General features: G+C 42.5%; 1 pseudogene; it reads right to left on the bottom strand.

Moving 5' to 3' along the window:
- Positions 1-961: 961 nt before the first annotated feature.
- LOC144769749 (uncharacterized) overlaps positions 962-27,942 on the bottom strand; it is a 99,843-nt pseudogene continuing 72,862 nt past the window's right edge.

The following is a 27,942-nucleotide window of genomic DNA, read 5'->3' as shown; positions in this document are numbered from 1 at the left end:
AGGCCCTTAAGGCCCTCCCCAGGAACATCCAACAGGCGAGAGGTCTACGGAACATTTATAAGCATGCAATTGTAGCTAGTAACAAGCATTTGCAATGCAATTGGGCTCGCTTTTGGGGGGACTTATATGTATTTAGCTATGCAGCACATTAGCCTGGATGCTGAAACATCTACTGTTCTTTAACATGGAGAGAAACTAAGCACCAAACTGCGTTACACACTAGGTATGAGAACACATGAAGAGAAATATTGCCTTTCAGCAGGAAATGGTATAGTCCAAAGCTCTGTTTTTAATATAAAATCAGGGCCTTCGGTGGTCATATCAGTGAAACTATAAGATTTAAAAAAAATATTATTGTCTATGGGTGCTCGTGGAAGACAATTTCTATGGACTGGACTCTAGAGAATGCTAAAGTTATTCTGGTATTTTACTGACCTCTAATGGTCGTTTTCTATCAAGACAGTTAAACTGAGGCAGTTGAACAGAAAAAAAAATTCCTAAGCGGAAGCAGACAAGTCCTAGGGCTGATCTCCAGAGCCCACAAAGTACATACAAATATAAGTATATACTAAAGTATATACAAGAGGTCTTGAATGCTCTACCTAAAAAGGAAGTCTCAAACCAGCAATGGGACTCCTTTGCCTTGACTGCCAAGAATAAGAATAGCAAACTCTTTTGGGCAGCAGTAAAAGTAATAAAACAATCAAGCAGGCAAAGATTAATTGGAATATAACCAGTGAGGCCTGGGAGTAGTATTTTTTAAACATGTATGCGCCAGTCTCTACAGACTCCTCATACACAACAGCCACAACTATCATCCCAGTAGTGCTAACCTTGGGGGAAGTCGAGGAGGATTTAAATCAGAGTATTGGGGGTAAGGCCCCTGGTCCTGATGCAGTATTGACTGATCTTTTCAAGCACAGCCCAGGATTTTGGGCTCCATTTGTTGTTGAATGCTTTTTTACAGCCTAGGACATTCTTCCATGCCAAGTACATGGTCAACATCAATAATAGTACCAATCTTTAAGAAGGGAAATCGCTCAGAACCAAGTTGTTGCAGGCCAATCTTATTATTTGACAAACCACAAAAAATTCTGGGAAGGGCCCTCTATAATTGGATAAAAGAATGGGCAACTGAGAAGTAAATTTTTTACCCATGTCAGTATGGCTTTATATCTAAAATTGGCATTGCAGAACAGTTTCTTAATCTTAACTTACTGATTGGGAAATATACCTAGGCTGTCCATTTTTAGTTTTAAGCCAATAATAACTGATAAAACCCCACCGGAAGGGAACTAGCCCACACCAGTGTAAACATATAGACACTGAAAAAACACTTGCACAACCACAACATAAATGCCATTCAAGGAAAGGAAAAGGAGAGTGAATGAGTCATTTCTACTTCTTCCTGAAGGGGCCAATACAACATAACTTTGTTATATAAGGTAGCAGTAAGAAAGACTGGGCTAACATTATTCTGCTTGAGTTTTGTTGTTTAGGGATGTCACTAAAATATTTTTTCTTCTTCCATTTTTCAGTTTTGTAGTCTTTGGTCTAGAGATACAGGGATTAGAAGCATGTTTTAGGTGTTGTTTATGTTATGTTTATAGCCTGTAGAGAATCAGGAAATATCAAAATCATATTTGATTATTTGGTTACGTTTGACTATTTCACTGATAGGAAAAATGTAGTTTTCATAAGAATATTTCCCAATATGTACCATGTTGCAAGATCGGTACGGAATTCCTCTGTGTGATGGGTTCAAGAGGTATTTGGAGTTTTCGTGGGGGCACATTGGGAGCTTGGTGTAGACGCCATCCGTAACCTGGGGCGTTTGGTGTAATCCTTGGTGGTGTGAGGCCATCGATTGGATGTCCTCATCTTGGCACATTTACCATCTACTACAGTGTATTTACAACCAGCAGTCTTATCAGCCAGGGTAACATGAGTCTGCTCGCTACTCCTTCTTACTTTCTCCCCTCTTGGTGTTCCCTTTTACACAACCGTCGATCACTGTAGCTAACATTGATTGAGTAGAGTTTAGGTGAGTCCTATCATGTCAATGATTCATGTCCATTATTTTTATCTGTACAGCAACTTGATGAATGAGTGTTTTGATTATAACATGTTGTAAATGGTATTTTACACTTATCACTCGTTTTTCTCCACATTTGCCAGGTCATCTAATACATTGACCCTTGTCATGAGCACTTTTTCACTGGACAAGTTTAGACCATCTTGTAGAAAATGTTTTTATTTTATGTGTGATTCTATAATATTACCTTACAGTTTTTCTCATATCCAGGTCTACTATAAAAATACGGGGTATGTAGCTTTAACTTACCCTGTAGTGTAGATAGTATGACGTTGATCCTGAAGAAGTGTCCTGATCAGTATGACAACTAAGACACGAAACATGTTGATCATTTGAGAGTAGGGCACTCACCACTAAACACCTTAAGACTAGGTTTGGCCCCTCTCCACCTTTTAATTAGGCAGTTTACCTTCAGAATGAAGTTTGGATAGGACTAACTGACCTATTTTAACACACATTCCTCCGACATCTACACACACTAGGCCCCTCACCCCCACTGCACCCACCGGCAGGAACAAAAGATCCCCGTTAAAGAGCCCCGGTTTGGGATGCCCGCCTGGCATTGCAGCGCCGACCTGATGAGGGGCAGGCTCAAATTATGAGGCATGACACCTAGCTGGTGAGTGTGTGAGAGCCCTAATTCAAAAAGGAGAAATCCCTCTCCTGCTATCACATAACAGTGGTCCTCTAGTGACCCCTTGACTGGCTCATGCCCAATACCTCTTGAACCCATCACACAGAGGAACTCCGTACTGATCTTGCAACATAGCCTCCTGGGGCATGTACGCTGGACCTCGTTAAACTAGCCCCTAGTCCCTCTCTTGGTTCTACCAATATGTACCATCACATTTACCCACGGAGATTAGGTAAAAACCCTTGATACATCAGCCCCCTTTTCTAGTAAGTCAGTATTGATAGTAGGTGAATTGCCAAACACCCCAGGCTTTAAACATTCAATGCAAGGCATAGTGACAGGTATATGTTAAAAGAGTACAGTCACAAAGCATCTGGGATATTGGTGAAAACGTGACACCAGATTTTGGAAAACATGGAATGCAGTGTCACTTGGAATGCTGCTGCAAAAAGTTCTTACCGAGTTCAACAAAGATTGGAGTGATTTTGTTTGTATTTGCAGTGATAAAGCTACGTATGTGAATAAGTTGTGTGATGACCAGTCAAAATCGATACCTAAGCTTAAGTGCTTCCCTGTAAGAGATCCTTGCCACTTGTTAGATTGTATGCTGAAAACATCTTTACAATCTTCAGAGTTAAATGAAGCAGGCTATTGACTTTTTAGTCCATTCTGGTGCACTCTTTTGGTAAGCACGAACACTAAAACGCAAATATTTCTCATTTTGTGGTTTGTGTGCCATCAACGAAAGAGCCATCACAACTGTGTCACTTAGCTGCTGGTTCTCAGTCCTAGAGGCCATGAATGCTACATTATCCATGTGGCAACCGTTTATGGAACTTTTGCTGAGTGGTGATGCTAAAGGCAAGAAATGTGAGGATCTTTGGTCACATATTGATAGTGATTTGAAAAAAAGTACACTCTACTGCATTCTTAGATTTTTACAGGAAAGCATGACTGCTGTAGTTGACATAATAAAAACTAGAGTCTGAAAACACCGTTGTCTACTTAGTGTTCAGCATAATTCGTGTAGATGTGTAACATCTCCTTGAGAGTAGGCTGGGTGAGACTTTTAGTGACTTTGACATTGCAACATATTCCATGTTAGAATGCTTGCCACTTGGTAAGCAAAGAAATGTTGAGGAGCAATGCAGGATTTTTTTTTTTACAATGTATGAGAAATAGCCTTTTACCAACCATGGCATTTAAAGTCAATGAAGCCTCACTGTGGTACTCTGCACTAGTTATAGATCCCCTCTGGAAAGGGAAATTTTCTTCAATAACTCTGAGGGCATATACGCTCAGTACAACATGTGTTGCAGAACTTGTTGCAGAGAATCACAATCTTCAGGTGCACCAGTATTGGCATGGAAAGCTATGTCATTGGACAGAGTTAGCAAATTGTATACTGGCTATTTTGGCATTGCCTGTCTCAAGTGCCAACGTTGAGAGTGCCTTTTCGCAGATAAAAGAAAGAGCAAGTGTGCATGACCAAAGACTCACTGAAGAAATATTGTATGGTGTACTATGATACTTTTAATTTGTATAAATGTATTTGTACCTCATATACATTGTATGTACACTGTCTATATACCATGCACTATCAGTGCAGAAAGCAAGCCATAATAGAAGCAAAAAGTTCCATAAACACTGGAAACCCACTGTTTCTGGGTTTTTTTAATGGCGGGAAGATGTGTAACCACTGATAAACACTGTTTTTTAAGGTATTGAAATCACTTGAAAACACTGAAAAACCTTACCTGAATTTACCAAAAATAAAAACTGAAAACAGGAAAGCCTAAATATACTATAGTACAAAACTCCCCAATATATCTGACATTCATGGACCTGCCCACAGTGTACGACAGTATGAACCATTCGAAGTTGTGGTACACTCTTTTATTTCTTGGTATGGATGAAGCTCTGGTGCACTTTGTAGCTTATTTGCACAGAGACATGAAATCCAGAATAAGAATAAACACTGATAGCGTGGTGTCCTGGGCAATTGGAATTTTTAGGGGAGTAAGACCAGGATGTGTTTTAGTTCCATTTTTATTTATTTTATATATAAATGATCTTCAACCATTTTTGCTCACTGCTACTTCCGACGTGCACATACGCTAAGAGCCCTACAACAGTTAGTGTATGGTTTTGTAAACTTCATGAAATCCTTGGATTTACGCACTCATTTTAATAAATAGGATGTGATGATTTGTAGCCCAGAGAAACTGAACTTTGAATTACTTAAAGTGGGGGAGTTCTCTTTAAAATGCACTTACACTTTCGGATTAATTTTTGCAGATAGGCCGAAAGACGCTGGCGTCGAGAATATACCCCCCAGACAAAAGTTGTCTTCTCCTCTCAATTGAGGGAATACAAGTCTGCTATAGCCCGGGCTAAATCCAGCTATTTTTCCAACAAGATCTTGAATTCCACCAACAAGACCAAAGATATTTTCTCTGTTGTTGAGGAATTATCTAATCCGATCACCATTGCCCCCCTCCCTTCCCAGCCTCTGTGTGATTCTTTGAATCAATTTTTTGTGGACAAAATTGTTAAAATCAAAACTAGCATTTCTGGCCATGTTTCATCTGCTTCCTCCCCTCCCAATCCCCTCTATCTTCCCCACACTCATACCCTAACCCATTTCCCCCCCCATTTCTAAAGATAATTTCCTTTCCCTTCTGTCTAAAATCTCTTCTGGTTCCCCCAGCGACTGTTGCCCCCCATCGGCCTTGCGTGAAGCTTTCACTTCTTGCCCGGATCCCCCTTTAGCCCTTTTAAACAACTCTTTGACCACGGGGGTGGTCCCGGGATCCTTCAAACGGGCAGAGGTGGTTGCTATCCTGAAAAAACCTACTGCTGATCCCTCCACCATGAGCAACTATCGCCCAATCTCTCTCCTTCCCTTCCTCAGCAAAGTCTTGGAGTCCCATGTTACGCAAACCCTCTCCTTGTTTGTAGAGGACTCTTGTGTCTTGGACCCCCAACAGGCTGGGTTCAGACCTGCGCATTCCACAGAAGCAGTCATCCTCTCTGTGATGGATGAATTACGCAGGGGCGCCGACTCTAACACCTGTCAGGCTCTGGTCCTTTTGGACTTGTCGGCCGCCTTTGACACGGTCGACCATGACATTTTGGTCGACCGTGCCAGAGAGGCTGGCATCCAGGGCATCGCCCTGGATTGGGTCCGCTCCTTTCTGACCCACCGCCATCAAGCTGTCAGGCTGTCCCAGTTTTCTGCTTTTCAGGTCGAGTTGACCTGTGGTGTCCCACAAGGCTCTTCTTTATCCCCTCTCCTTTTTAATTTGTACCTGGCTCCGTTAATTCGTTCCCTCCGTCGATTTAATGTCTCCGCGTTCAATTACGCGGACGACATTCAACTAGTCTTCACTATCGACTCCGGGGATGAATCCATTTCCACTTTCCAAAACACCCTCTGTTTTATCAGCGATTGGATGGGCACAAACCACCTGAAACTGAACCCCGACAAGACCGAGTTGGTGCTTGTCGGGGGACCCTCCAATCCCTGGCATTCTTCTTTTTGGCCTGCCAGTCTTGGCAGTCCCCCTTGTCCTGTCAACTCAGCTAAAAGTCTGGGAGTTGTCATCAGTAACGATCTATCTATGACACCCCAGATCAGCGCTGTAGTTTCCTCTAGCCACTTCCAGCTCAGGAAAATACGTAAAATTTCTCGCCTACTTACCACTGATGCCCTTATCTTGGCCTTGCTTGCGTTAGTTATGTCTAGGCTTGACTATGCTAACGCATTGTACGTTGGCATTCCTGCATACCAACTCAGGAGACTCCAGTTGATACAAAATCAGGCTGCCCGCCTGATATTCCATCAGCCCAGAGATCAACACGTTCATCCCCTTTTAAAAAGTCTCCACTGGCTACCGGTCTCTGCCCGCTGTAAATTTAAGCTTGGTTGCATCATTTTCAAATCTCTCACCGGCCATAGTCCCTCCTTCATCTCTACCTTGCTTCATCAGTACGTCCCCTCCCGCACCCTCCGGTCTTCTCACATGGCTCTACTGTCTGTCCCTAGATTCAAGCGGAAGAAACACGGTGGCCTTAGATTTTCTTTTTTAGCCCCGTCCTTTTGGAACTCTCTACCTCTTCCTCTTAGGTTGTCCTCCCTCTACTCCAGTTTCAGATCTTCCCTTAAAACGCACCTCTTCACTGAAGCGTATTATTAGTTGGTTCTCCCCTGTTATGTTATTGCTTGTACCTTCTTTCTGCTCTCTCCGTAAAGCGCCAAGGAACCTAATGGTGTTAGCGCGCTCAATAAATTAATTTAACATAACATAACATAACATAGTTTATGGACAGAACATGTTACACAGAGCAGCAATAAACTAGCAAGAGTGGTTAATTCGCTGTTTATTTTACCTAAAACAAGGAGGGGAGGATCCCATCTCCCACTCCTGCAGATTTCTAAAATTCAGTGTCGATCAGTACCTAGATACGGGGCAGAGGAACGGGGCATTAATAAGTATAATTCAATCTAAGTAGAAGAAAAAAGGTTCTGCAGAAGGGTCCTAGGGGTCTCTATTTCTTCCTCCAATTTTATCTGCCATAGTCAATTGAATATCCCCTTTATCGAAGACTATATATTTGTGTGCCCACCACTATTATGGCTAGCACTTTGGAGGAACATAGAGGTCATTCTTACTAGATATATAATTTTAGATTTTCTCGTCTGGAAAAAAGTCAAGAGTATTCCATGGCTGGCGACCATGGAATCTCGTTTACGTAAAGTAAGTTGGCAACATTTATTCGAAAATCTGGAAAATTTAAAAACTATAAGTAAAAAAGAGCTCCAAGTAGCTCTGTACAAATCCCCAGATAGACTTGTAACTGAGGTTCTAAAGCCAAGCGTATCGGCGTATATCAATTTAGGAGTGGGCAGATCAATTGCGATGAATTTAATAAAACCTACGGGGCGAAGGGAGAGATATTTGCTGTTTTGTTTTAGGGTGGGTACTGTTAAATACATGTTATGTATCCCCCTAGGATGTCAGGAAACGTTGAATACCACCCCTTGCCCATGTAATTGAAGTTCAGGCCAATCGCTGTTACACTTTTTATTCTTTTGTGGTTTTTATTCTATTTATACTAAAAGAATTTGACTTCCTCTAATTAAGAGGTTTACCATTAGTGATTATAGAGATGCATATAGCAAGTTGTTTCAACTTAATGATGATGAGAGCATTTTTTTCATGGGAATATTTTGAAAACTGCAGTTTGGGTTCAGATGTCAATTAAACAAGTTAACAGTGGCCCATAGATGGTCTAAAGCTCCCGTAAATAACTTTTAAGCATAATTATTATCTTATATGAAATGTCAGTTTTTAATATTTCTTGTGATTTTAAAATGTACTTTTATGGACACTTATGTTTCCAAATAAGGATATAATTGAATTGAGTAATGTTACAGTAGGATTCCATATGCATTCAAAGAGATAGCCCTTGGCGGGAGTTTTGAATATACAAATGTATGTATCAGGATCTAAAAGATGGCCCATTTCCTCCCTGCTGAACGCATTTAACAACATTACACAGGGCAGGAGCTTTAAAAACGAAATGGGCATAAGAATGTAGACCTGTTATGTCGGGTACCACTACTATACTATTTGATGCTAAAACAAGTAAAAAGTTTTGACCTCCATGAGTTGTGAAATTTTTCAGGCTCACAATAAACTGACAGGGGTCAATGAGAAGAAACCTATGAGCTCCTGCATATTCCACACAAATACACACACAGCAGCACAGCTCCTGGCAGGAGCTTTGATAACAAGAGACGCCGACCCGCTACAATGCGTGTCACTGCAATATCATTCCGCCTCTACCATCTGTGGTACTGTTTTGGGGACATAAAGTACTTTGATGAGAATGAAAAATAACAAACCTTTTATTTCAAGTGTAATACTGGCAAACGGGCATTCATTTCTGTCTTACCACAAGTAATTGACTTCAGGATGGCACCTTGTGCCAGACACTCATGACTCATGAACCACCCGATGATAGGGTATGATGTGTGAATGTGGGCTAAATGTTATTCACCTATGATTCAGTGCATGCATACACACAACATTGCTATGGTTATATAATATGTGAACACTTTAAAATATTTTCCAGTCATTGGATTCTGCTCACCAGTTTCCAGTTGGAGTGGGCTGGTACCTCTAAGGAAACAAAAAAACACTATTTTTCACAGCAAAAACCTTCTACTTGCACAACAAAAGAATGGGGGTGGGGGTTTGAAATAAACATATGTTGCCTCCTCGACCTTGCTAATAAACTAGGTCATTAACAGCTGATAGCAGGGCACCAGTCGGTCCCTAGTAAATTTACAAATTTGTGGATCCCCTGATAAACCACATTTGACCCATTGGTTTGGGGGAAAACATTTTATCTGTTTGTTTTTTCCTCTTTAATTTTAGGTACTACCTAACCCACAGAGTTCAGTCTCAGGTGAGAGCTTTACGGCTCACGTATGTGCATGGAGTGCAAGAATAGGTATGCAGATATACTCACACAGCCCTGTCAAATGCCCCAGACCTGGATGGGCTCTTACTGTGGGCTGAAGCATGTTGGCAAAGTAAAAAGAAAACTCTGTGGCAATTGAGAAACTGAAGCTCAATTATAGCCATGCATCTGATTTTATTCATGCCCACGGTACCCTACAAATAAAGAGGATTCCTTTTGGGTATACCGTGAGGCATTTTTAAATTTTCTTTCCTGTCTGGATCCCTGCATTATCCAGAGAAACACTTTATATAGGAACTCCCATCTTTTTGGTTGAGTCCGCCCTGTGGTAATATCCTACCAGGGTGTGGATAGGCGCCCATGATGAAGCATGTCACGATTCACTGAGGTATGCGTCCATTGCAAAATCCTTGGTTGCTTTGGTAGGATCATCAAGTGGTTTATTTTCTCCATTTCTTGTTTCCTTCTGCCTAGTTGCCCTATTTGTGTATAAGTGATTATTTGGGAGCATGGAGCTAGGTATATTTTCTCTCGCTCTCCCTGTGTGAGAAAAGTATGGTGAATAGCTACCTGGCGATTTCTAACTACAGATACACTGCGGCAATTCCATTGGTGCAAAAGTGACTGGACCACTCTACAGTATGAGATCCCATGTTATTCATCAACATATGCCTGAAAAACACAGGATACAAAAAGCATTCTTTCAGATGGGGTGACTCATTGGTCAATAGGCTCATGTTATCAGTATCAATGACCTCCTCCAGTGTTTTGACATGAATTAGTACATTGAAACCTATCTCACTTCTAGTCTATGGGGTCTGTTATACCAAACCAGTGTGGTGCTGAGTCTCCGCCATAATGGAGGCTGTCCAGCTGTATTCATAGTTTCCAGCCATACCAGCCAGAAATTTTCCAAAAGTGCTTCCGCTGACACTGCAGACTTACTTGCGACAATGTAATATCAGCTATTCCTTCTTTTTTTGGATTCACTGATGCAGGCCCTCAACATGTGGGTTTGTTTTGTTGAAACAAAATTGTAATTACACTAATCTGCTGCAAGTATTATTTCACAACGTGGGATCTTGAATAATTCATATCACCTTTGTGACCTTGTTTTTATCTCCAGTCAATGCCTTTACTTGTCATAGCAGTTGCAAGCATGAGACAAGCATTTGCAAAGCCAATAGGTCAGGCCTTTCATGTAGACACAGTACTTCAAGTCATAACAAGAAGTCCTTCTTGAGTCAGAAGCAGCGGCTTGATGTCTTTACCATTACAGTAATGAGTTCACATTATAACTTACAATAAATGTTTGAGCTTTATGGAAATAGTTTATGACATCCTCCTATGCATTGGTACTAGACCTCACTGGAAAGTACAAATGCCTAAACATTCCAATCTTGGGGAAACTATTTTTAGGTATATCTATACATGTTCAAGGGAAAAATGCAGTCGCTCCCAGTCAAAGCATCCAAAGGCTTTAGTGTGTTGGTCTATTGATCTATATTTTGTGCAATATATGTAAGTGGCATTTGAATTGGCCATTGATGAAAGAGTGTTGAGAGCCCCTATTATATATGTTTTGTTTAAAATTTTTGTATAACATAAGGTAGACTAGACAGCTGTCTTTAAGCAAGACCTGAGCAGCAGTATAGGTGGCCTGTCTGAAGCAGGGCAGGCCATCTGACATTGTAAAGCCGGAGATGCTGTGGGCAATGGGCCACAAATAAAGGGCTTACAGCAGTAATGCCACCTGTGGCTCCTTCATGCGAAATAACAGTTTAGAAATGGGCCGACCAAGTATGGCGCGGACGGGTCATCTGCTGACATTTTTGGCAGACTTTCTATCAATGTCCACTTCAAATGATGACCTCTGGGTATTTGTTTGGTGAAAGAGTACACAGGTTTTAGCTGTTTTTCTTGATAAAGTGAATTGTATCCCTGAATTTTGTATTTGCATAGTTCATCAGACACTTCTACATACTTGAACCGAATATATTTGCATTGTAATTGAGATATGGTTTTCATTTTAAGCTTTAGACCTCGGTAACGTGTAAATTATGCCAGCATAGCTCTTATAATTTTGGGAGTATCACGTTACACTTATAAGGCAAAATGACAGCACTTATAGTAATTACGTACCATTCACAGTAAAAATGTACAGCGAACAGACTAATCGTGGTAAAAGTTTACCATGAACGCAAGGGCACAATGGAACATGACTGGGTATTGGTCACTGTACTTCGGGTTTTTTTAACACTCTTTTCGCGCAACATGTTTTGTTGTATCAAAAATTGACGCAAGGATGCATTTCGTGCTATAATATAGAGCTATATGACAGATTTCGCATTTTGGGGTAATTATGTGCAATTTGATTGAATTTTGTTGAAATTGTACATAAATTGACAAAATCAAATTACACTAATTTCCCCCCCTCCTAATAAACATGTAAGTGTAAGCCCACCGACATCGAGAATCTGATCATTATTGATACATCGCAGCAAGGATGCTAAGCAGTCACATGGGCAACACGAAGATGGTATTGTGTGTGTTTTTGTTTGCTTTTCCTTAGGAAATTATTTGAAACATTCTTCTTAAATTGTCAGGTATTCATTCTAAAGTTAAAGTTGCGTTTTCCGTGTTTTGTCTGTAGCTTTACATCACTCAACATTTGCAACAAAAAAAATTAGCTCCAGGGACCTGCACAGCACATGACAAGTGTAAGACAAAATGTCCCGACACTACTGAGAATTAGATAAGTTCCCCGAGCGCGACAGCTTCGCTGAATTGTTAGTTTAATTATCAGCAGTGAATCACCAAGCACTCGCCTCCCTGGAGAAGGCCAATCAGTTAATGCCAAGTTTCTTATTCAAGGGTTGCAGATGATCTAAAAGTAACTAGGAATGCGGGTTCCACGCATGGAATTAGCCGAGGTCTCCCGGGTGGCCTCGTGCATGAAACATCAGGCTGCAAAGGGACTTATTAAAAGTTTAATGACGCAAAGCGAAATCCTCCTGTTTGTGCTGCTGCATTGTGTACCAGCAAGGAAATGGCGTGTCCTGCAAAGGGGTCAATAGATATTCCCAAATCTCCATCATAGAAAAAAGGCCCCTACACACGGTACATCAAGACCCCCACATCCCACGCCCCTATCTGTGGCACATCCTATGGAATTTAGGGACTTGACTATTAGAAAAAAAGAGCTGGTGCTGCTGTAATCATGTGAAACAATATTTTAAAAACAATGCAATCTGGAAGCACACGGGCAATAGTTAAATGTTGTCTATGTCAGTGCATGTTGTATTTGAATAGCATATGATGCTAGCAGGAAGCGTTATACACAATGAATCCATGATGAACGTTCTCATATACACGATGATGGGAATGAGACATTATTGTATTGTACAATTTGTGTTGTGCTTCATACCCCTAAGCGAGAACTCCAAAGCCTTTCCTCTGTTTGTTGTGCTGGTTGAGAGATGTTTTTTTAACACCTTGCCTGCGGCAGGAATTCCAGCTCGGTGCTGGACATTCCAATCGCTGGCGTGGTCGCAACAGAACCATGCCGTCATGAGCAAAACCCAACCGTGACTCATGGTTCCGTCACGAGCATCAAAGGGGTTAAAGTGTGGCCTCTGTTAATCTTGTTGGGTTTGAGGTTTGGAGATGTACTCCAAGGCCCTGATTATGACGTTGGCAGAGCATTGGGGGAGCGGTTTGCACAGTCGCGCCACCCCTACTCCGAAGGACGCTGCCGCCCGCCCACCAGAAATACTACTTTTAAGTAGTCTGGCGGGCGGGCAGCATGGCAGTCCCAAGGTGGTGCCTCATTCAAAGGTGGCACCGCAATGGGAATGCCTCACAAGGTTCCTGCACCGCATGGACCTTGAAGTCCATGCTGTGCATGCTCACACGGGGACAGTTATGCCCTCCATGTGGGTGTGCAGACAGGATATCAAATAAAAAATATCAAGTTGCACAAATATCGAGTAATAAATATAGTGGTTCGGAAATATCGATAGCAAGAATATCGTGGTCAAGAATATCAACTTAAGGTAAGTATTATCAATTTTAAAAATAGCGGAGTGTTTAATATCGTTTGCAAAAATATAGGGGCTGATTATGATGGCGGGGAACCCGCCACTGGCAGGCTACCGGTGGTGGGTTCACAGCCATCGTAAGGCCAATTACCGCCCGCCATATTAGGATGGCGTGCGGTCTGCTTGGCGGGAGGAAAACCTGTCTGCCACGGATCCGACAGAGGCAATTGTTACGATTGCCCGTCGGACCACGCCACATCCACAGAATGGTGGCGGTGCTTAGCAGGCACTGTCCGCCAGATCAGGATGCTGGATCCCTGCCAGCCTTTCCATGGTGGTTCACCCACCATGGAAAGGCTGGCGTGGATGTACCCTGGGTGCCAGATCAGGATGCTGGATCCCTGCCAGCCTTCCCATGGTGGTTCAAACACCATGGAAAGGCTGGCGGGGATGTACCTTGGGTGCCCGTTGCGGGCGCTCCTTGTGCAGCGGCAGTTGGTATGTGCACTTGGGGGGCACCTATGCTGCCCCCTACATTTCCCTGCACCATATGGCAGGCCCGCATGGTGCCTGCCACGTAGTGCAGGGAAATGTAAATAGTGTTTTTTTAACATTGAGGTGGGTGCTGCACCCAGCAGCACCCGCCGCAGTGTTAAACATGCCATTTGCGGCCGCCGTGGAGGCAGTCGCATCCTAATGTCATTTGCGGGACCGCCGTCTTATAGGTGTGCGGTCCTCATCCCCGGGATGATGGTCGACACACTAAAGTCGATCTGCCATCGTAATGACCCCATAGGTGGTAAAATTATCATTTTTTTAATTAATGTTATGTATTTTAGTATATATTTTATATATATGTGATGTATGTTTTTTTGTATAAGAATTGTTTGTATTTTTAATATATGTGTGCGATTTTTAGTATTTATTACATTTTTTTAATTAGAATTTTGCGTTTTTAGTTCCGTAGCCAGTTGTGGGTTTATAGGGGAATGGGGTGGAAAGTAATTATATTAAATTACATTTTTTTATTTTTTTTAAATGTATCTTATTAAATTTCAGTGAGACTGTGTATTGCAGCACGACATTATATATTATTATTATTATTATTATTGACATTTGTTGAGCGCACGGCTACCCCCAACGGGGGTGTCCCAGCGCTAAGGATTGCGAATGACAGGAGGGAGGAATTAGCAGCCAGAAAATAGAAAGGTCTTTAATTTGCCCCTGAATTGGGATTCAGTGTCAACGAGACGGAGACTGATGGGTAGGGAGTTCCATATTTTTGATACAACTACTGCAAATGCTCTGCCACCCTTCCTTGCAAGACGGAATCTATTACTTACATATTCAGTGTAGTACCAACAGCATTATTCACCAGATTTACGAAGACAGAAACCAATAAGCAGCTTCAAACATATAGATCACCCCAGCTGGCTAATCAGTTACAATGGGTGGAGGAAGACCCAGCACTTTATGATGAGCACTCCTAGAAGGCCGAGAGCAGCTTGTACATAAAAGTAAATGAGAGTGCCCCATATCACCCACAATCTAACTGTGTATTTGTGAGGATGAACCATTATTGCTATTGATACAGGTAAATATTATACAATTCCCAGAATTTTTTTTGGCCAAATATGTGGAGGTAGAAGCTCGCTAAAAATCTCTGTCTGTGTGCCGCAGTATGTTATGTCGTTCTTCCACTGTGCAAGCGTTGGGAGAGTACCACGAAACCAGTTATTAGCAACCCTGCACTTGGCCATCAGCATCCCCATGTCTATCAGCCAACGAAACCCCTTTGGGATAAGCTTAGAATAACCCAACAGTGCCAATGCCGGGTCTGGGTCAAGGGACATCTTCGTGATCAGACCCACTTCCTTGAATACCAAGACCTAGAAGGCTGCAACTCCCAGGCACGTCCATGCCAGGTGGAGGAAGTCAGCAAACCCTGCATTACATCGATCACAGTTCGCAGTCTCTCGCAAGCGATACCTGTGTAGTCTCTCTGGTGTGGAGCATACCCTATTTAGGAATTTAAAGTGCACCAGACGATGTCAGGCATTAAGTGAGATACGCTTTGTGCTGGAGCAACAATTGGACCACATACTATCTGCTATTTCCATGTTCAAGTCCCTTTGCCATTTTAAATGCGCTTTGGTGTAATGGTTAGTCTATATGACATGGAAGAGTTGTAAATGTTCGCAACTATACGATTCGGAGATTTTGCTCGTATATTGAGGGTCAATGCCGCTAGTTCGGGTGGTTCCAAGTAGTCACCTCCCAATATCTCTTTCAATGCATGTCGTATTCTGGGAAATTGGAATCTCGTTGATATAGTAAGTTCAGGCTTATCAATGTTAAAGTCCATCTCTTAGCAACACCACCATCAAATAGCTTCCCCAGCTCACGTCTACCCACGACTTGTAGAGCTTGCGTTACCCCTTTCTTTTTGCAGGGGGACAACCATATACACCAGTCTAATAAAGCTGATGGGAATTATATTAAATTAATTGATTACTTTTTATTTAATAATATTTGTTTAATTGATACTTTATAGTTTTGAATGTGTAAAGTAATTTAGTAATATTTAGTGATTGGTTGTTAATTAATGAATTGGTAATTAATTATGTAATTCATTTTAGGTGTGTGTTGTGGTGTTTATAGGTGTAAAGGGTGGGAAGTAATTTATTTTTAAATGATGAATATATAATTAGTTAATGAATTTTAATTAACTAATTGGTAATTAATTGTGATAATTGTGTAATTAATTTTAGGTGTGTGTTGTGATGTTAATAGGTGTAAAGGGTGGGAAGTAATTTAATTTTAATTTATGAATTAATAATTGGTTAATTAATTTTAATTACTTAATTGGTAATTAATTGTAGTAATTGTGTAATTAATGTTAGGTTGGGTGTTTTGGGGTTTATAGGGGTAAAGGGTGTAAGTAGTTTATTTATTTTTTATTATAAATGTTTTGTTATTGGATATTAATTAAATTAATTAAAATTCTATTATGGTAATTGTGTACCTAATTTTAGGTATGTGTTGTGGTGTTTATAGGAGTAAAGGGTGGGAAGTAAATTGTGTTTAATTAATTAATATATAGTTGTTAATTAATGTTAAATATTATACTTGATTATAAATTATGTTAATTATGGAAGCAAATTTAATTGAAAATGTTGAAGTGTTTTCGTTTTGGTGAGGAGTTATGGGGTAGGAAATAAAATAAATACATTTCTGTATCAATTGATTTTTTTGTTTGTAAATATTTTCTAGTTGAAAAGAATAGTGGACTGGGAATAGTAATTTTTACCTATCTGCTATCCAGCACTTTCACTACTTCTGCACTTACTGGAGCGGTAATAATAATTTTTACCCCTCCGCTATCCAACACTTTCCCTACACTTGCACTCACTGGAGTGGGAATAGTCATTTTTACCCCTCCACTATCAAGCACTTTCCCTACTGCTGCACTCACTGGAATGGGAATTGTAATTTTTACCCCTCCGCTATCCAATACTTTCCCTACTGTTGCACTCACTGGAGTGGGAATAGTCATTTTTACCCCTCCACTATCAAGCACATTCCCTACTGTTGCAGTCACTGGAGTGGAAATATTTAATTGTACCCCTCCGCTATCCAACATTTTCACTACTTCTGCACTCACTGGAGTTGGAATAGTAATTTTTACCCCTCTGCAATTTAACAGTTTTCCTACTGTTGCACTCACTGGAGTGGGAAAAGTGATTTTTACCCCTTTGCTATCCAGCATTTTCCTTACTGTTTCGCTCAGTGGAATGGAAATAATGCATTTTACCCCTCTGCTATCCAACACTTTCCCTACTGTTGCACTCACTGGAGTGGGAATAGTTCATGTTACCCCTCTGCAATCCAAACTTTTCCCTACTGCTGCACTCACTGGAGTTGGAATAGTAATTTTTACCCCTTTGCAATCCAACAATTTCCCTACTGCTGCACTCACTGGAGTGAGAATAGTAATTTTTACCCCCTCGCTATCCAGCATTTTCACTTTCCCGCACGACTCATCCTGGACATCCCTCGCCACAGCCACATCTCGATCCACCTGAGAGACCTGCACTGGCTCCCCGTCAACAAGAGGATCACGTTCAGACTCCTCACCCACGCACACAAGGCTCTCCATGACATGGGCCCGGAGTACCTCAACAGCCGCCTCACTTTCTACACACCCACCCACCAGCTACGATCGGCCAGCCTCGCCCTCGCCGCCGTACCACGCATTCGCAGAGCCCCCGCTGGAGGAAGATCCTTCTCCTACCTGGCGGCCAAGACATGGAACTCCCTCCCCATCCACCTACGGCTGACCCAGAACCACCTCTCCTTCAGGAAACAACTCAAGACCTGGCTTTTCAAGCTGTAACGGACCCCTCCCCCCAGCGCCTTGAGACCCTACTGGCAGCAGCGGTGCGTCCATTGGGGCATAGGGGCGTAGCCCCACCAGCCCATGGACCCGCCGCGGCTGCAAGTATATTAATAATTGTCAAAACAGAACTGAACTCAGTCGTGTATTTTTAAAATTATTTTACAGCGATTATCCGGCCCGGGCAGCACCCGACTGAACCGGGATGCGCAAGGGGCTGGGCCGGGCGGCGGGGCTGGTCTGTGAGTGACAGTCCAGACTAGGTCTACGTCAGAGTCAGGGCTTGCAGGCATACCTAATGCGCATATGCTGCGGTGGGGCTGAAACTTCCCCCATGATATTAGTGACAGGGGGGTGCTGGTTAAACCAGGCAGGAGCCCCGGCGTTTACGCTGGCGACAGGGCGAGCAGCTAGTGTGCCCCCCCGAGCCAATGGATTGGCCGGTCACCGTGCAGCAGGGCAGGGCAATCCATTATTGGATGCCGCGCTGCTGACGTAGGATCCGGTTCTGGGCTCTCCTCGTGGTGGTGTGTGGAGTCAGTGGTCGTGTGAGCATCACCAGCCTCTCTGTGCGAGCAGTCGTCCCTGGCCTGGAGGGGCTGCGAGAGGAGCAGCAGGAGCCGCTGGCAGACGTCGTGGGAAAAGTTTCTAAGATGCCGATTCCTGATTGCGGAAGAAAGACGGTGAGTGCCCTCGGCCTGATATGCATTACTCGAAATCAAAATATTGCCCACAGCCCTGCTCGCTGCCAGCACACACGGTCATGATACCGCCCTAGGACACGAAAGTGTGGAAGAAAAGGTTATGCTCTTCTTGGGGTACGTATGTGTGAAGGGGAAGCAGGAACCTGCAACTACTGAAAGGAGAATAATTGCCAACAACGAAAAATTAACCCTTATGTACTAAAAACGTTGCACATCCCTATACATAGTCGCCCCGTAGCTCCATACATTTTCCTCAAGAACCTAACACAAGTGTGCGACAATTGACTAGGCCACACACCAATCGAGCCTTTTTAGCATGAATTGCACCACATAATTGATTTTGAATTATTAAATACTTGCTCTTCAGTCATGATTTTGCATAATTCCCTCTTTGCTACAGTACGGTTTCCCCAAGGTTTACAAAAAACAAAAAAACAGGTGGCATTATTGGTACTTTAAAGGACAGAATACATTTTAAGCAGTTCTTTGCTCAGCTGTGGTACAGTTTAATTAACTTTCAGCTTCTTTGTGTGTGTTTTTTTCTTTCTCTGCTGCTTGTTCTGCGTTGCAATTTATTGTATGGAAAGCTGGGCCGCCTCGGTCACGTTATTTAGTGAGGGATGGGCGTTTGTGGGAGCGGCGGCTACAGTTTAATCTCTGCTCGGGCGGCATTTCTTGACATAAATCTATTTTCAATATAACATCGAGCATGCATGCAGAGGCATTAATGGACATCTAAATACTCCAAGCAGACCTTGGATCCTTGGCAGGGAGGTGGTGCATGAATCCTGTAAATCCATGCGCAGAGGCTGGCATTCAAAGCGTACTGTAATGTGGTGCAAAGGGCACAGAAGTCTAGGCATCACTTCTGTATTCCTAGTGGATACATATGACTCTATTCCAGGGCCCAGGCTGCTGTTTTATGTGATAGTACCACTGCCAATGAATACCAATACTGCATGTTGTGGTACTTACCAAGTGCATCTATGATTGCCCGTTCCAAGTTCTGCATGGGAATTGAAGTTATCATTATAATACAGCTTTCATTTCTATGTTCTGATAAGCAGAATACTCTAGGCCTGGTTCACAAAGGAAAACTTTTTTGTTAGGTTTACGACTGCTTGCTATTCACAAAGGGATTTACGTGTAGTATCTTTGCAAGTGCGGAGTCTGTTAGCCCAAAACCGGTATCAGGATGCTTATTACCGGTTCAGGGAAGACCTGGTTTTGCAGTTCTGGCTGGACTGTTCTCATGAGGCTCAGGGTCAAGACTGATTTGCATATAGCTGGATCCAGTAGCGGTGCGTCCATTGGGGATCTGTGAAAGTGCTGATCTCTGGGACACTACAGCGCATACCTAATGCATATACCCTTAGGCTGGCCATTGCATATAATAATACGTCCGCATGTTTTAAAAGCCGCTAATTAGTACGTTGGTGTTATTTTGACAAGTGTCGCAAGTCACTTCGGTTTGGTGCAAAGGTTAGAAGGCTAGACGCATGATTTCCCAAAAAGAAATACCTCAATAAAAAAAACTACCTTTAAAGAGTAGACTTATTTTCAATGCAAAACAGGAAAAGTCACACATGTAAAACGAAGTTCAAGGAGGGTTGGGTCCATGTCAGATTCCCAGATATTGCTTTAAAATAGCTTACATTCAGTGAATCTAAACCAAACTCATTTACATCGTCTGCGGTTATCCTGAAAATCTGGCACGGATCTGGCGTTCCTGGGACTATGTTGGACATATCCCCTTTAAAATCATGGCAGTGTAAAACTGAATGTTTCCCCACACTTTTATGAGGTCGACAGAAAGTGCACACTTTGAAGCTTGTCAGCGTTACAAAGCATTGCATCAAGCATTCTTTGCAGAACAATTTTCCCACAAAAGCTTTTTTGCAAGCAACTTTTTCCACTAAATGTGAGACTTTGTGGGAGTTGTTTCCCATGAACCTACTTTCTGTAAAACATATCTTTACAGTCTTCTTCAACGTCAGACAACTAGCAAAGCTTTAATAAAACGTAATGACAGTTGTGGAGAAATACCTTGCAGCTTTGTTTATCTGTGACGTGGAAACTTTCATATGTTTTTCTCTTTTTTAAGCTCTTGTTAAACAGTTTATAGTTTGGGACCAGTCCAACATCACCTTTTTCTTTTCTTTTAATAAATCAGATGTAAAATTGATCATCGCCATAATACAGGGACTGTTTGAGTTTCAAATGCACTGCTATAGAGTGTGAGAGGGTAGGAACCCATTAATCAACATTAGACTTGAAGAGGGCGGTGGGGAGGCCATTGGGGCCTGGTGAACTGTCTGGTCTTGAAGTTTTTAGAATATAATGTGAACCATGGCTACAAGATAATTCAGCATCTGTGGGGAAGCCCAATCTCCTGGTGATGCGGGCAATCCAGTTTATACCAGAGATTGAGTTACCTGGTTCCTTTTAATGCTGGCAATTAAGGTTATTTATAAATTGCCAGAATGCCTTTGAGCACCCCTGGCGGCACATTTGAATTTGATGTACTTGCATTCAATAGTGACTTCTTTGTGTGGCCCAAGAACCTGTTTAGCTCTATTTTCTGCTGTTACAATTTTTGCATGTACCATATTTTACTGGTAAGAGGGATACGCATAGGTACATTTCAGGCTATGTTGGGGCCTAGTGTTAACATGAACTTTGTAAGATCAGGACAAACAGTGTCACAAGTTGTTTGCGGAAGCAACTCTTCTAGAAGATGTGTAATTTCAAATGAATAAACAATGTCAAAGAACCCTGCTGGGAGAAAAGTATAGTCAAACACCGCATTTCGATAATGTGCCAAGAAATGTGTCTGTTTCAGCGGCCTGTTGCCAGGGAACCTTCCATTCAGAGAAGGAAAATTTAATGAAGGTAATGTCTTGAGAAGTCTAAGACCCCTGGGTTCATGCCTTTGAGGTGCAACTATTGTCCTGGGAATACCCCAGAAATTGTCAGTGCATGTATGTATGTATGTATGTATGTATTGCGACTTATATAGCGCACGTATCACCCGAAGGTATCAAGGCGCTTGCTTAGGGAACCCGTCCTGGTATTCCCCTGTGAGATACCCCGGCAGGGTATCCACAAGGTGAAAGCCAGGCATCCCGCCGCAAGGGGCCGTAGTGGAGATTAAGCAAGCTATTGCCCAGAGTCGCAGAGTGTGACCCCGTGAGTCGAGTAGGCACCGGAGTGAGAATTGTTGAGTCCGTGGAATTTTTGAGCCCGAGACCCGCCGAGGCGGGGAATCGAACCCTGGTCCACGGCCGATCTCAGCTTCCGGGTCTGCCGCCTCTAACCACTGAGCCACGCTTCTCCACCGTAAGACATGGATGATCCATCAAATTGTATTTCAAGTTAAGGTTAAAATCCCCTGCTAGGACTGGTCAGTCATCTCTCTCCCTGTTGAGTAGTGAGCGAAGTGTTGTTTCAAGGCGCGCTGTAGTATGTGCTTTAATAGTACTGTCAGACTGGAGATAAATACTTATCGGTAGGAGTCTGGAGAGAATAGACTGCTTTCCCTGTGATATGCCCAAATAGGCCTGTGATATTGCATGGCCTTTGTTAGATAGATATTCAGATCCCCACTGGCTCTACCCTTACTTAAAGGTTTAATAGCATTAACACAGAAACTCGGGAAGCACAAGGCAGAAGTGGGGTCACAGCACCATGGTTCAATTGACGTTAGCAATGCCAGATGTATGATGTTAAAATACCTTAATTTAGTTAGGTGTCATAAAAGGCATGAGAGAAAAGACGCCTCTTAAACGCACCCCATCGTGATTTTCTGTGTAATCTGTAATGACTTCTATTCAAAATCGAGACAGCTGTGAGGGCTGTGTGGGCTGTGAGGGCTGTGTGGGCTGTGAGGGCTGTGTGGGCTGTGTGGGCTGAGAGAGCTGTGTTTAGCTGAGAGAGCTGTGTGGGCTGTGTGGGCTGAGAGAGCTGTGTGGGCTGAGAAAACTGTGTGGGCTGAGAGAGCTGTGTGGGCTGAGAGAGCTGTGTGGGCTGAGAGAGCTGTGTGGGCTGAGAGAGCTGTGTGGGCTGAGAGAGCTGTGTGGGCTGAGAGAGCAGTGTGGGCTGAGAGAGCAGTGTGGGCTGTGAGAGCAGTGTGGGCTGTGAGAGCAGTGTGGGCTGTGAGAGCAGTGTGGGCTGTGAGAGCAGTGTGGGCTGTGAGAGCAGTGTGGGCTGTGAGAGCTGTGTGGGCTGTGAGAGCAGTGTGGGCTGTGAGAGCAGTGTGGGCTGAGAGAGCTGTGTGGGCTGAGAGAGCTGTGTGAGCTGAGAGAGCTGTGTGGGCTGAGAGAGCAGTGTGGGCTGAGAGATCTGTGTGGGCTGAGAGAGCTGTGTGGGCTAGGAGAGCTGTGTGGGCTGAGAGAGCTGTGTGGGCTGAGAGAGCTGTGTGGGCTGAGAGAGCTAAGTGGGCTGTGAGAGCTGTGTGGGCTGTGAGAGCTGTTTGGGCTGTGAGCTGTGTGGGCTGTGAGGGCTGTGAGAGCTGTGAGGGCTGTGAGAGCTGTGTGGGCTGTGAGAGCTGTGAGGGCTGTGAGAGCTGTGAGGGCTGTGAGAGCTGTGTGGGCTGTGAGAGCTGTGTGGGCTGTGAGAGCTGTGTGGGCTGTGAGAGCAGTGTGGGCTGTGAGAGCAGTGTGGGCTGTGAGAGCAGTGTGGGCTGAGAGAGCTGTGTGGGCTGAGAGAGCTGTGTGGGCTGAGAGAGCTGTGTGGGCTGAGAGAGCTGTGTGGGCTGAGAGAGCTGTGTGGGCTGAGAGAGCTGTGTGGGCTGAGAGAGCTAAGTGGGCTGTGAGAGCTGTGTGGGCTGTGAGAGCTGTTTGGGCTGTGAGCTGTGTGGGCTGTGAGGGCTGTGAGAGCTGTGAGGGCTGTGAGAGCTGTGTGGGCTGTGAGAGCTGTGTGGGCTGTGAGAGCTGTGCGGGCTGTGAGAGCTGTGTGGGCTGTGGTTCCCAATGCTTTGTGAAGGCTGTTTCCCAACTGCTGTGCAACTTCTTCTACTCTTAGAGCTGAGATTTTCATGAAAGTCTTATAGTCTGAATTCAGCACCTGAGCGTAATAGGACGAAATGTATGAAGCTCTGTGGTTATACTGAATAAGCAGCTACCTATGTTATGCCATCTAATAATGTAATAACTGCACTTTCACAATTGCTTTATTAACCTTCCTGCTTTCTCAAATTTGCTTGAAAATGCACGATTTTTCTTCTTTTTTTCCCAAAATTTTCTTGGGGGGGGGGTTATACCCCCAAACCCCCCTTTTGGGGTTCGGGCTCGCTCGCTGTGCGAGCTCGCTACGGTGCTGTATGCAAATCTTTTTGCGCCCCACCACTTTTAAATGTCACCCACCGCCCCTGCCTACTGGGTGAGTAGCGCGCTATACAAATTGCTGATTGATTGATGATTGATTGTTTCACTCAGTGGAATGGGAATAGTAAATTTTACCCCTCTGCTATCCAACACTTTCCCTACTGTTGCACTCTTTGTAGTGGGAATAGTAATTTTTACCCCTCAGCTATCCAACACGTTCCCTACTGTTGCACTCTTTGGAGTGGGAATAGTCAGTTTTGCCCCTCTGCTATTTAACACTTTGACTATTGTTGTTCTCACTGGAGTTGGAATAGTGAATGTAATTCCTCCGCTATTCAACACTTACCCTACTGTTGCACTCAGTGGAGTGGGAATCGTTATTTTTACCATTTTGCTATTCAACATGTTCCCTACTGTTGCACTGATTGTATTTTGAAATTTAATTTTAAATATTTTTTAATAGTTTAATGTTTTATTTTATTATATATTTTTGTTTTTGTTATATTTTAAATCATTATTATATATTTTTATTTTTAATATTAATATAAACATTTAACATAAATTAAAAATAATAGTTTATTTGTTGTTTGAAAGTAAATATATATATATATATATATATATATATATTATATATATGTATTAATCATTATATTTGTGTATTTAATCTTTTATTACATTTATTTGTTATATTGTATTAAAATGTATATTACATTTACTTTGTTTTGTTAAAATTATATTCAATATATTTAATATATAACTCAATATTTTATACATCTATCTTTTTTACATCTATATTTTTTAGTCCATATATATGTACTTACCTATTTAAGTATAGGAGTCGATATTTTGGTTGCCTATATTTTTTACTCAATATATTTACCATCAATATTTTTATATCGATGTTGTGTTAGTGAATCATCCGTGTGCCTCCACAAGAATAGGAGGCACAGGGGGCACTGTAGGGCCCCCTTTGTTTCCTCTCCTCCAGGGTTTACATGGGGATTAGATCAAAGTCCAAGGTTACTTTTGTGCTTCTTGCACACCAGTTGGAAAAAGTAAAGAAAGGCTCTTAGAGACCTGGGACATTACTTCAGTGATAGAGCCTTTACATTTGATCAGTCTTGCAACAAGACCTCCCAAGTAGTGGGGGTATTATTTGTTTGTTTCATTTTCTCACCCTCAGGCTTTACCAGGCAAAACTTTAGAACTTTACTCAGAAAGGGGGCTTTTTGGTATCTGGTATAAATCCATCCAGACATTTTCGATAAAGGTGCGCTTAAACAGGTGCTTGGGGTAATCATGAAGGGGATTTGAAAATAGGTATCAATGGACTTTTGGTGTCATCATTTTTTGTGATTGGCCCCTTTAAATTGGACTAAGCAATCCTGATTGGCTGGCCAGCACATGACCAATATGTTGTGGCAGCCATAGGAGGACTCCGAGATATAGTTCCTGCATCCAGAAAATAACTGAAAAGAACATTTTAGGGGTTTGGGTGAGCATACTCAGTTGCCTTGGGGCATGTGGTGGAAGGGGTTTCTAAGGTATCCCCTTCAATGGACAATCTGTAGTGGCAGCAATTACAAAACTCATGGTCATGGTCCTCATTGAAAAGCATTGTAGTGAAATGCCATGTTTTAAGGTTCACCAAAAAGGAGTCCATATAAAGGGTGATAACAGAGTTTAGTCACAATATAAATCATTTGTTTGTGGTTTGATTCATTCTGTTGTGTTATGAGGTGATTTTAACATGTGAAGAATAGCTGACTCTCTGCTGGGATTTGATGAACCATATTTGAAAGAAAACTGTTTTCTCCCGTGATTTCCTCACAGGTTCTGAATGGTGCACCACAAGGTAAAAGGAGAGCACATTTTCTGTAAGTTTACATGTCATGAGTGATGCAACATGTGAAGACATGAGAAGTGCATGATGTTAGCAAGTTTGTTTTAGAGGCTCCCTACTTGCTCTGATATTTGGCTTTAAGTTGCAGTTTATCAATAATGGCCACACAGGTAGCAGTTGCATGTAAGCAGTGTTGAGTATCTTTAACCAGATATACCTTCCTAATTCGAGCAAATGACATTCCACCAAATTATGCATTAAGGTATGCAAGGCCAATGACATTCCCTCACACTTTTCACGTGCACGTTTCAAATTCAATATTTGGCAAAATAACATTTGAAAATGCATATATTATTTAGCCAAATCAATATACTACCTACCCAATAAGAACGTTTCTTCACTTCTATTCTTCAATGGACCAATAGTTTATTCTGAATGCATTTAGAAACAGTTTGATAACCTTGGAGTGTCCCTACAGTCCTTCCAGATGCCTGGAGTTAGGCCCACAACAACCAAATTGTGAGTCAAGTAAAACATTCACTGGAATAGCGAGGAATATAATGATGTTACGCCCCACTGTGCCTGGAGATACTAAAGAGGATTGGGTCAGCAAGCACTATGATTGTAAATATTCACAAATGGAATCTGTTCTGAATATTGACCTGCTGCATGCAAAAGTATGAAATGGAGAAAAACAAAGCATCCCCCCTCATTCACACCTGCAATTTCTACCACAATATAAATATCTGAACTCGACAAGTGTGGCCCTGAAGTCTACAAAACAGTGCCTCAGACAGTGGACCATCTCTAGGACAGCACACAAGTGTTCACCTCCCAAGCCTAGGAAAATTAAACCTGTTTGAAAGGCATAATATAAACTTTCTCCCTCTGCCTATATTTTAGTTTCATAAAGGACTGACTCCCCTAGCATCTTAGAAGTGCCTTCTTATGAGGAACTTGAACAGTACAAAGATGTGTCAGACGAGTCCCCTGGCTTATTTTTCGGCAGTATGATAAAGCCATGTCATCAAGATGGCATTGTTCCATTTTTGGTTGTCTACTAAAAGAGCACAGTGGACATGAAATCAGAATCATACTTTTCAGAAATTATCTGGCCCAACTCCTTTTCAAAGATAATAATATTCACTTGACCTCTCTGATGGAGAGTCTTAAAAAATGTGCTCGCTTGCCCGAGTCTGCATTAGCTCACTCACTCGTTGCATATATGTCACGTTAACTTTCCCTCATTTCCTATGCAAAGTAGGTGTTCTCAGGGTTATTGCATTTTTGATGTATCAGATTTTCTTCTTTCATTGGTGTTTCATGGTACGTACCCTTGACAGTACAGCCCTATGATGCTGAATCACACCATGTCTAGTGTGTGATTTTTCACTGCCTGAAATCTATAAATTGTGCCCTTTCTGGGATGTACGCCAGAATGCTCCTTGACTTTCTACTGAGCAGTCTCTATGTACTTAGGGCCTCATTTATGAAAAGTGACGCATCGCTGCGTGAAAAGAGCGATGCGTCACTTTTCATTGCACCCTCCTTGCGATACCAATGATGCGTCATATTTACAGTATGACGCATCATGGCGCAAGGAGTTACAGATACGCCAGTATTTCTGACGTATCTGTAGGCGCAAAAGTGACGCATTGCTGGAGTGTGTTACAAAAGTGACGCAACTCCAGCAATGTGTACTTTCACATGGGCAAGTCCCATGTTGTTAGGGCCTGCGTCAGTCTTACGCCTGCCACGAAGCGGGCGTAAGATTTTGACGCAATTGCAGACAAGAAATGGCGCAGTGAAATCTTATAGATTTCACTGCGTCACTTCCATGACCCTTTCTTGCGTCGAAACGCCCCCTTGCATACATTATACCTGGCGCAGGTATAATGTGGCGCAGGGGTTTACAAAGTGACGCATCTACCTAGATGCGTCACTTTGTAAATATGGCGCAACAAGGCACATTTTGTACGCCACTGGTGCGTCACAAAAAGTGACGCACCAGCGAAAAATATAATACATTGAGTGGGTTTTGGGTCAGCCATGTTGTTAATATTTAATTACTATCCTGCCCATGACAGCAAACACAGTTTTGATGCATAAATTATAGCCATTATTAAATATTGGTCAGTCGTTCATGATGTCAGAACCATAGAGTAGAGCAGAATAGATACTATAGAGCTTTGAAAAGAGGTTTTCACAAGGTGATGGGCATTATTGAATTGACCGCTTATCAAATTCAGCCATCTTGAAAGAATGGTTCATCAGACACAGGTTCAGAAACAACACTATGCCGGCTACTGATTAGGAAAGAAACGTAAGTGGGCTATTAGAATAAATTGTGGAAATATGTGATTGGTAGATCACTAAGGACGCGCTCCTTTAACATGAAACTAGCATAGTTTCTT

The sequence above is a fragment of the Lissotriton helveticus genome, chromosome 7 (assembly GCF_964261635.1).
Source record: "Lissotriton helveticus chromosome 7, aLisHel1.1, whole genome shotgun sequence".
Classification (NCBI taxonomy): domain Eukaryota; kingdom Metazoa; phylum Chordata; class Amphibia; order Caudata; family Salamandridae; genus Lissotriton; species Lissotriton helveticus.
This window is presented reverse-complemented; position numbering and strand designations above follow the sequence as displayed.